Genomic DNA, 9,980 nt, shown 5'->3' with positions numbered 1-9,980 from the left:
GACTCGCAATAAAAGCATGCATCAGCGTCTCCGTGTTGGCACGAGAGAGAACAGGAAATGTATGCGGCTTCGGTGTTAAAAGTTTGCACAGCCCTGCCTTACTGAAATATCCATGCATTGCACTAATAATTAACCGGTGGTGTTATGACGCAAGGGGGCAGACAGCATGCTCTTCCACGAGGGGCTGTTCTGGCGATGCTCCTTCCCAGCAAGATCTCAAAAATACTCTCTTTGGGATCTTTGGATCTGTAAGATCATTTTACACACACGTAGCATGATTTTAACTCTGCTTTGACAACAATGGTCACAACAATGTTTTTTACCCTTCAGTAAAAGCGCCACACATAAAAGTGTGCCAGGCAGCGTTCCTCTTCCCATTTCCTGCGAAGAACCCGTTTTGGGTGCAATCACCGGACTCGCCTGCTGCTGAACCTTACGAGCACCACAGCGCCATTGGTGGGACATGTCATCCTTCACATGTGTACACACACAATGTCTTCAGCGTACCTCATTGCCACTTTCTCAGTTTTCAGAACGTTTTGGAGCATCTTCCTCATCACGGGTGTGGCCACTGTGACCACCGGTGGGCTCTCTGTCATCTGTACTGCCGCTCTCTCCAAGCACAAATTCTACAAAGTGGGTGGAGCTCTTTTGATTTGCGGGGGTAAGTACAAAGCTCCATTTCCCCTCCCAAACATGCAAACTCCACACAGGAAGGTCGAACCCTGCACCTCTGCACTGTGAGGCAGACGTGCTAACCAGCAGATCACCTGGCCTCATTTATTTATTTGAAAATCTGTTTTGAATGAGTGAAAACACAATCGGCTTAAGGTCAAATCTTAAAAGTCATCCTGTTGATGTGGATGACACGACCTATGTGTGCTCATGCAGATGTTGCGCTCCTGCTTGGAGCTTTTGTCAAAAACTTGATTCGGCCCAGTTAAAAAAAAGACAAATACTATTAATGCGTCACCTACCCTGTTTCATCCGTCCTTGTGTGCGGCAGGTGTGTGTCTGCTCGCCGTGGTGCTCATGTATGTGATGTGGGTCCACGTGTTGGACACACTGGAGGAGTTTGCCCGAGGTCAGCAAGTGAGCGGCTGCAAATCCTTCCACCTGAGCATCCAGCACGGACCGTCGTTCCAGCTGGCTCCCGTGGCTTCCTTCTTCAGCCTGCTGTCTGGCCTTCTCTTCCTCGTGATTGCACACGGCGTTCGCTCTTTGGAACCGCATCGCACACACACAACACCACATCCTCCAGAGCTCCAAACTGACCTGTGACTCTTAATATCTGTTTTTGCTGCCTGTCATCATATGAATCAAAGAGACACATATAAAAAGGCACACCAGAGCACAGTGTTTCTCCATTTGATGGCAAAAGGTCGTGCAAATAACATGTCACCAAATACACACATCATCCCTCTCTCACCGAGTGTAAAATAAACCAGAGGATCCTTCTGATATCCATCAGTGAGCATAATTGGAATACTTAATTTGTAGTTTAAATCTATGCACTTTTCTTAATCTAATGAATCGACCCACTCTTCCTACATTATAATTGATCGATTAGATAAGACAGAAGTGCTGAAAACATGGTTGTCGAGCTTGAATGTGCACTCGATTCGGACATGAGAAGGATGTTTGGGTCACAGGGATGGAGATAATAAATGAGACTGTCACAATCCATTTCCTGACAGCAAGGTTACTTCATGCAGAGGCCCCTAGAGGGCAGTGTTGCTACGCCATAACATTTCTGACCGGCGTCCGAGTTCAAATGTCGTGGAGTCTAATTATTATTTTTCATTTTTTTTCTCACTTTCCAGACAGAAAGGCTGCATACACAGTTTGTCGTAATTAGGTCGAATTAATGAGGGCGATCGCACAAGACAAACTGATAATTGGAAACAGAAAAACACAAGCCGTTTGACGTGACGGTGATTTTTAGATTCAAGATGTATCCCTTCATTTTTTTACTTTTAATCTCGCGTGCCATTACACCTGAGCGACCCTCACACGCTTACAGCTCACTAAAGCCATCACGGTTGTGGTTTCAATAATATAAATGGTGTCTCAACTGCCCCTTCTGGTGTGCCGACCTTAGCCAGCTGAGGGTAGCAATAGACGGACTGACAGCTATACTGTTCATTGAACTTCCGTTTTCCTCATCATTGGGCCTACAGCAGTAATATTAGTTGTTATATGCAAAGCATAAACAATATATGCATGCGAATACTGTACTATTGTATTGCCAGTGTACATTTTGCTGTACTGTTTTCAGTCCGTAGTTTCAAGGGTTAAAGCACCTCAACTTGAAGCCATTTGATATTAGAATTAAGATAGCAGACTAAGGTTAAACTGTGGTTATTTTAACTATCCTATTATCCTTGGGGTCAATTTGACCCAATTCAATTTTTCTTATTCTAAAAATAATTGTTGGGGTGGCCCGGTGGTCCAGTGGTTAGCGCGTTGACCTCACAGTGCAGAGGTACCGGGTTCAATTCCAGCTCTGGCCTCCCTGTGTGGAGTTTGCATGTTCTCCCCGGGCCTGCGTGGGTTTTCTCTGGGTACTGCGGTTTCCTCCCACATTTCAAAAACATGCATGGCAGGCTGATTGAACACTCACAATTGTCCCTAGGTGTGAGTGTGAGCATGGATGGTTGTTCGTCTCTGTGTGCCCTACGATTGGCTGGCAACCGGTTCAGGGTGTCCCCCGCCGACTGCCCGAAGACGGCTGGGATAGGCTCCAACACCCCCCGCGACCCTTGTGAGGATAAGCGGATCGGAAAAATGGATGGATGGATGAAATAATAGTTGACTTTTTTACTCCAGATTTTATGACTTTTCCTAATTTGATGGGGGCAATTGATTAAGCATAAAATTATCAAGATGCTATTTTTTTTCAATGTCCTGAACACATATTGCACGCATTGGTGATCCTCAGGTTTCATCCTCTTGTGGCTCTTAAAGTTGTCATAAAATTTCAAAAGATTTTTACATGAAAACATTTTAAGATACATTATTCTAATTTAAAAGTCTGACTTTATGGTGGCGCTACAGGAACGGTCAACTCACTGATAAGTTTTATTATTAGGAAACCGGAGTACCTGGAGAAATTTCACACAGGCACGGGGAGAACTTGCAAACTCCACACAGGAAGGCCAGAGCTGGAATCGAACCCGGTATCTCTGCGTTGTGACATCGATGGGCGAACCACTCACCGGGCCGCCCTGTTTGTTTTATGTGAGCCATAAAATATATGTAAGTGTTTGTTAAAAGCAATATGAGCCCATATGCAAGAAGTGGCACTTAAACAAACTGTACTGACTTACTTGGTGTACATTTAAAGCATATCTGGGAAAGGTTCCAGCTCACCCCACGACCCAATCGGATAAGCAACGCAGAGAATGGATGGATAGAAAAGCCAAGCTGCTCTGAGATCCTCCCCTCTGCTCCCCTGGCGTGTTCTGCTCCCCGCAGGCCAACCCAGGGGCCACAATTATTCAGGACTTTGTTCAACCAAGTAGAAGAATTAGCCTGGCCTGCCCATCGAAGACCTTCTCACCTCCTCTTCGACCTTAGACTGAGGCTCTGACTCAATCAGCCTGTTCACGGCTGTCCTCGCCAGACCTTTTCCATCCATATGAGGCCAGAGTGATGCTTGGCTGCGCATGATTCAAACAATAGAAAGTCAAGAGATGATTAGGTGAAGGCAGATCAAATGAACATGTAGTGTACTGTAGATATGATATGTTCTTAAAATGACTGATGAGATTCGTGACCTCTCGTCTTGCTTTGGATGACTCCACTTCCCCATTAGCTTTCCGTAATGGTGGAAATGGAAAATTGCGATGGGGGAAGAGTATATGGAAGTTTCTTTCATCTGCGAGTGCTTTCCCCTTCTGTCCCCTTCTGTCCGACAAACAGAAATAATGATTTGCAAGGCTGCCTGGAAATGCTTAGCGTAATGAGCCAGGTTGCAGGTTTGTGACAACGGGATGTTTAGTTATGGTGATCCAATTTTGCCCGACTCTCGGATATTTCACCATGACGTCCCATGTGGCAAAATTTGACTAAGGCAGAACAATTAAGAAAATAGAGGGAATGGCATGAAACATAATTTTAGTTTTCTTCTCTATAGCCATATAAGTTCACCTTTAATAGTCCCACAATGTTTTTTTTTTCAGATTTTATCATTTATATTCATATTTACTTGTTTCCCCATTTTTCCTAGATTGAATGTGTGAAGTGTCAGTAGAAAAGAAGATGTTACGTGAGGTAAGCTGGAAGTGAGACCCATCCCTGACCGTAATTTACATTTCAGCAGGTAAATTAATTCAAAAATATATGTGGTGAAAATTTCGAAATAGTCTACATCAAGGATGGCCAAGTCGGGCCCTCAAGAGCCCCTATCCAACCTCTTTTAGATGTCTCCCTCCTCCAACACAACTGATTCAAATGATCACATTCGTTATCAGGCTTCTTCAAAGCTTGATGATGGATTCATTTGCACAAGGAGTGATTTTTTTTGAGGGCCACATCTAAAACAGGCTGGATAGGGGCTCTCGAGTACCGAACTTGGGCACCGTTGGTGTACATGATCATTGAGACCGGCTAATCAATTTTTCTGTGGTTCAGATTCATGGGAAATATGTGCTCTTTTGATAGTGACAGTCTTGCTAGGTTCTCTGTACGATTTTCAATATCCACTTCATTTGACCTCGTCACCCACAAATTCTGCTGGATTCATTGAGAATATTTTTTACCCCAAAGAAATCAATCATGAAAAAAAATATTTGGGCTATATCTGGTACATTATCAAAGACACAATTTTGTCATTATTTCAGTTCAGGTCAGCAGTAGCCACTCACTTCTTTGCCTCCTGAAAATGATCCATTTCAGTTAAGAATTCCTCACCGCAGGTGCAATGGAAACAGAGCGACTTTTCTAACCCAAAATGTTGCTAACATAAATAAAACATACCAAACCGCCCACACCCAGCCGCCATCCCTTCCACGTTGCTATACTCTGATTTTATTTTTTTTTCATTAAAATGTGCGTCAAGACTAATTTGGCAGGGATGGAGTGCAGATGTCAGGATGTCATTGGATCTCACGGCAGGTCTTCGTGAGCTAACAGGCTTTAGCAGCAAGAAACGGTGCCAATGAAAGGAGAATTAGACTACCATCGCATCAGGCCCACCCCGCCAAATCTCAAATCTATTTTTAACATTGGTATTAATTATCAAACTAAAGCTGCTGTTGCATATTGATTCATTGGGCTTCACACTTGCATTATCTCCTATTAGGGAGTAAAAGAAGGGGAGCTTACACTGAGCCTTCCGTGGCGTTTTGCGACTCCTGTGAGAATGTTAAACCATGTCAGACGCCGCAGCGATGAACCAAGCCCTTTTTTGTTTGTGTGCGTCGGCACACCATGCAACTTTAAGCTTTAAATTTGATTATTTTGTTGAGTGTTTTTTAATTAGCTCCCCCAATCTGTTTTGTGTACATGCAAATGTGTCGTCTGATTGCAGACATTTTCATTGAAAAGTGCAACCTTCATGTACCACTGTCTGGCTCATGTCAACAAGCATCGGCTTGTTTGAAATCAGGGGGTACCGTGGACTGGTTGTCATGGTTACAATAACCCTCCAATCCCAAAAAGCAATACCGTTTGGCTCAGTACTGTACATTATACCTGTAGAGTTTTCGGGGAATCTTTTCAAATGCAATGGAACAAAACTTGACTTCTCCTTTGCAGCTTAGGATTCAAAACATTAACAGTCTCAGCTGTCATGTAGGCATGAAGAAAAAAAAAAAAAAGAGAGCAACTCATCTTGCACGGTGCGAAGGTGTGAGACTTCCACACTGGTCGTCATATTTTCAGATCCTCGGAGGAGAAGGAAGTACATTACAAAGATTCCGTGACCGGCGGCCAAATAACGAGACCTCCAACAGTGTGACAGCCATTTCACACATGGCTGACATCTGTGATTGGAAAACATATGTTGATATTGATGTCTAATTATAGGCCATGGTGTCCTCTAAAGTAGTGGGATTGAGTCTGCGTTGTGTTGGGAAGACAAAGAGAAGCATTGACGAGAACGTACGCATCAACACCCAGCTGACTGCTCTCAATCACCTTCTTGATTATGCAGCGAGAATCCAAGACGCTGTCTATATGGAAGAGAAGTCTTCAAATTGTTTTTGCGAGATGACGTTTTCACCTTCGCAGGTGTGACGCAGATGGCGAGCCTGGAATTTTTATAGATGAGGTGTGAGTGTTTTTCGACTTTGTTATGGTGGAGGTCGGGCGTCATGTCTCCGAAGATGTGAGAAAAGCGCCAGAAGGAGGAACGTGGATGGGAAACTGGTAGGATTAACAGGTTTGAGGGCGAATGGGAGGAGTAGGAGGAGGGAGAATAAGTCGGCAGCAAGAGAGAACCAGGAGGAGGGGTTGGATGATGACGAAGCGTCAAGGACGATGAAATAAGACCACGTTTTCTTTGGAAATCTCTGTGTTCCTGCTGCAGGTGCCTTTCCACGAAAGCAGGGCCGGATGCCAATGCCATTAGTTCCTGAGCCCCAGGTGAATTGGCCACAGTTCCACATGATTAACCCAGATAATTGTGTGTTGATAGAAAGCATGGTCGATGGAATACAATTTTCGAGCCCAGATTCCTGAGCAAACAGCTTGGCGACGAGGCTTGCGATGCAGACGGCGTTCTCAAACGGAGGCGCACGAAACAGAATCGGAGCTTCCTGATGACAGATAAAAAAAAAAAAGTTCTTGATTGAGAAAAACCTACAGTCTTTGCCTTAATCAGCGTAAATGTTTAGGTTCTAGTTAAGAAGCGCCCTTGTTTGTCCTCTAAATCGCTTCACGTTTTCGTCACCAGCAGTTAAATTATGTGACAAGAAAAGCTGTGAGATAAAATTCCTCATTTCCTGCATCTCAGTGTTGCTTGAACATCAAATGTTGCTTTCATACTCGCTGAGTGAGCTGGTCTGGTTGCCTTACACCACCTCCTGCAGATTGTCGGGCTTATGTGCTTTGTCGGCCAGCCTTCGAATTCATCAGCAAGGTGAGAATTAGCGAGAGGTGGGAGGAGGCTGATGCGCTGACTAAACACACAGAAGACGCAAACATGTCCAAAATACATAATGTATCCCTATTTGCGCCATGGCTGACATGCTATTTTCTAAAATGTCTTTGTTAGAATAATTGAAATCCTGAGGAAATTATGGTATCCAGTCCACCACTGATTGATTAATTGAGGAAGAAACATGTATCAATGAGTATGTCGCCAGCTTCCAAAAAGAACACCACGTTGTGTTCTTAAAGCCGTACATCTAAAAATAAGATTTTATTTATTTCATATTTTCCACCTGTGTATTTTCTCAATAAGATTTCTGTCAAGAGAAGCTTCCAAATGTGGTCTATGTATTAGAACTGAAGAAGTAGAAGAAGAAGGCATGTGTACTGTCTGCACTGTCTGTGTTCCTGCTGCAGGTGCTTTCGTGGAAAGGCACCTGCAGCAGGAACACAGAGATTTCCATTCTGGTGCTCTCGTAGCAGGGTTTACGAACATGTTTGAGAACTCAAATTGTGTGGAAATTATGCTGAAATAACAAATGAGTCTTAGGGGTAATGATGCATCAACAGTTACAGTGGTTTGTTGATCATCGGGCACCCAATGTTGTTGGAAGCCAACACGGGACTTGGATTCTACCTGGACGGATCATTGATTGGTTCAGGGCGAGCAGAAATATGCGAAGGGTGAGGCTGAATGGAGTTCTACCTCAAACATATCTCATAAGAATGGCTCAAAAAACATTAAATGTCAGATATTTGTCATGAACAGGCGGCTTACTCGGCCGCTAGTGCGAGGAGCGGTCATCCTGCTGATAAGCGCATCATGTTGTCAAAGAAGAGAGCGAACTCAAAGCTACAAACGAACCACATCTTTATATTCAACACCAACAAAAAGGAAATTCATCATGTCTTGGCTGTTGGTTTTCATGGTAACAGTCTTTCGGAACCTGAAAACACAGTAATTTTGCAAAGATTCCCCTTGACGACATTTTATTTTATTTCTGTGTCAATGCCTAAAACGTTTGTCAATGAAAAGGAAGGGCTGTACATGCATGTCAAGTGTTGTGTGACAATGCTGTTATAAGATTTGTACCACTTGACCATCTACATCACCACCAAAAGACAACTCTCAACAAACATAACGGGTGCACTGTTCCGATTCAGAGCAAAACCCCTTGTGATGTGTTTCATTCGTATTCCACCTTTTGCTAGCATCTCAACCACAAAATGGACTGAAAAGTGATACTATTTCTAACAAGGGCACGTCTTGATTACTGCCTACAAACCAGGAGGGTCGCTTGTATTTGAGGGGTGGAGATGAAGGCCAATTGTTCTGTGTGCTGCTGGAGGAAAAAAAAAAAAGAAAAAAATCTGGCTGATTAAAATTGTGGGCCATTATGATATGTGGAAAAGGCGGCTCAATCACTGAGGTGCTGCTTTCTTTCCAAGCTAATTACTTGGCGAGGAGACGGGGTGCCACACTCCGAGAAACCTCAGAGTTAAGGTGACAAATTGTGGTGTGTGATTACGTTGGGCTATCACTGGTTCGAATAAGGCAAAAAACATGCCAAATTTCAAGTGCTTGTCATGCACATGCATTTATTCCCATTTGAGGTTTTAAACAATGCTTGTATGAGCCGATTCTTCTTATGTTATTTCTACAGGTGGAGAGCATCATTTTTGGGAAAATTTTGCCGCTGCTTTTGTGTCATTTTTAGAAATGACTTATCTTATTTGGCCTCTGATTGGTTAAATCAGAGACCAGAGACCAGTCTATGTTTTTCAAATATTCACTCAATCTAAAATGATGCTTTTTACATTTTACACAACGTCCCAACTTCTTTGGAATGGGGATTTGTCCAGTGTTGACACTTTGTGATGCCTTTTGTGTATCGTAACATTGTGGAAGGCTATCACAACCTATATTTGAACTATCCAGCCCAAATTATTATTTTTAAATGCTGGAGCTCTACCAGTACAACTTCCTGAAGTTTAAAAATGTCATCAAGCTAAAATCCTCACAAAACTTTACATGTCAACAAAGGTATCACACTGAAAAGTCACTACTGTAAATAGCGACAAATGGCCAAAATGCCAGTGTAGTGTGGACATACAGTCTGCTGCCAGTGTCTGACTGAAAAAAACAACAACATACTTTTTACCCTTGTCTGTGGCTATACAAACAAACAAACAAACAAACAAAAAATGTTTTGATAATTTATCATCAAACGTAAATTAAAAGTACCAAGTTTCCATTATTGTCTCCACATACAACAGGCATCGTTGAGCAAAGATTCTCTTGGGCACCTTGGATATCAATATCAGGTTGATGTTGAAGTACAGACTGACTCACAATATTCATTAACATTTCCATTTCATTTTCACGTGACAAAACTTTAAATGTTTCCTTCACTTTTGTTGGGCTGGCCGTGTGTTGGCAATCCCTGCATATGATGTCACTCAGCCAGGTTGGCCATCAGGGGACAAGGTGAACCAACTGTATTTGATCTTTGCATGAATATGGATGTGGATGGGCCACTTCAGTTCTCTAGTGTTCGGTTTTCCCAAGGGTCCGGTGCATCTGGGACGCCTTGACCACTTGTTTCGGGATAAAGGGGGAGCACATGAAAGACAGCAAGTAACCCGAAATAGCCAGTGCCAGCCTTTGAACAATCCCCGACGCTGATCTGCGTTACAAAGCCTCAATCAGTCGAACACTTGGTGAAGGAGGAGGCGGAACTTTACCGGTTTAGAGCGGCTCTGATTGCACGCCTCTCGCCCCTGTGTTTACAACAAATTATTTTTGTTTGATTAATCACTGCTGGTCAAACTGTTGTAGCTTATGCAGAAACAAGCTTATGAAAACCATTAAGATGTTTTATTCC

Source organism: Hippocampus comes, unplaced genomic scaffold (genome assembly GCF_001891065.2).
Source record: "Hippocampus comes isolate QL1 unplaced genomic scaffold, H_comes_QL1_v1.1 scaffold174, whole genome shotgun sequence".
NCBI lineage: Eukaryota > Metazoa > Chordata > Actinopteri > Syngnathiformes > Syngnathidae > Hippocampus > Hippocampus comes.
Note: the sequence above shows the minus strand (reverse complement) of the source record.